The following is a 1,285-nucleotide window of genomic DNA, read 5'->3' as shown; positions in this document are numbered from 1 at the left end:
CACAGTCAAGACAACTGTGGCAGCTAGTAATGTTTCAGGAAAAGGTAGGCCATGGACTCCCTATTGTGGAACCTCTGAATTGCTTCAGAATCAGACTGATATCCAGACTTTATCTTGGGACACTGTGGCTTCTGCACCTCCTGAGGGACAGTATTCATCACCACCACCTCATCAGTGGAGGACTCCTCCATTAGGTAGTGGGCCTCGGCAGACAGAATGACATGAGTGACCATGAGACAGATCTTGTAAACACCTATCTCTTTCAGAATCTCCACAGAAAGAACAAACCTTCCCACATCATCCAGAATGTCATCTGCTATGCGATGTGCCCTTCCCCATCTGTGACTACAGTTACTGGTGGCTTCTCTTTGGCTGTCATCAGTGGTGACTCCAGACCTGAGTGGACGGTAGCATTTTTATTATCAGGGGAGAATGAGATCCAGCATCCGTGTCTAGCTCTGTTACACTTGCCTTCTGCGTGGATACAGCCAACCCTGCATGGAATCTCTCAGCATACAACTGGGCAGCATCAGCAGACTTTTCTACAGTGACTGCATTCCTGCAACTTGGAATCTACCCAGCAAACTGAAGCATGAAGGATGATGCTCTAAGATGATCCATGGGAAAGCCGTGGAAGTCTTGTATTTCCTTTTGATGGAGATCCATAATGATCATGAGTTAAACCTGCTTTTGCCAGCATGGATGCCAAGAGTTTACACGCGATGGAAGGCCCCTTCCTCACCTTGCACCGCTTACTGTGGGGGAAATGAGGGATGACTCCAGTAATGTTCGGGTCACAGGCCGTCTTCAGTGTCTAAGCCGTGCTCAGTCACTCCATCACAGCTGGGTTCACTTCTCTGGGGCTTGTCTTTATAATGAAAATATCTTGACCGTGAACAGATTCTTGTATTTCAACTCTTGTTTCTCCATTGGCTTCTGGATAGCCCACAGATTTCTGCAGTTCAGCACCCAGGTGCCTGAGGCCACCTCGGGCCGGGAGAGTACCTTCCCTCCCTGCAGCCTGCGACGTTACAGCCACCTCAGAGCTACCACGACCTGTCTGTGGAAATGAAGAGCATGCACCTGTTCCTGGAAGGGAAATCTTGTGGGGAATCTATCCTACAGATACCCCCTCGGATACAAAATGATAGCAGGTGAGGATGTTCTTTAAAAGCTCCCAGCCAAGTTGTTGTAAAGGGCACAAAATTATCCAGCAAATTGATAAGGGTTGTAATTTTTCTAAGTGATGCATCATAACTTGTTTACCATCATTAAAAAGGCACAA

General features: G+C 47.5%; 1 pseudogene; it reads right to left on the bottom strand.

Moving 5' to 3' along the window:
• Positions 1-23: 23 nt before the first annotated feature.
• The window catches only part of LOC115291057, a 1,571-nt pseudogene continuing 309 nt past the window's right edge, over positions 24-1,285 (bottom strand).

Source organism: Suricata suricatta, chromosome 5, assembly GCF_006229205.1.
Source record: "Suricata suricatta isolate VVHF042 chromosome 5, meerkat_22Aug2017_6uvM2_HiC, whole genome shotgun sequence".
NCBI classification, from domain to species: Eukaryota; Metazoa; Chordata; class Mammalia; order Carnivora; family Herpestidae; genus Suricata; species Suricata suricatta.
This window is presented reverse-complemented; position numbering and strand designations above follow the sequence as displayed.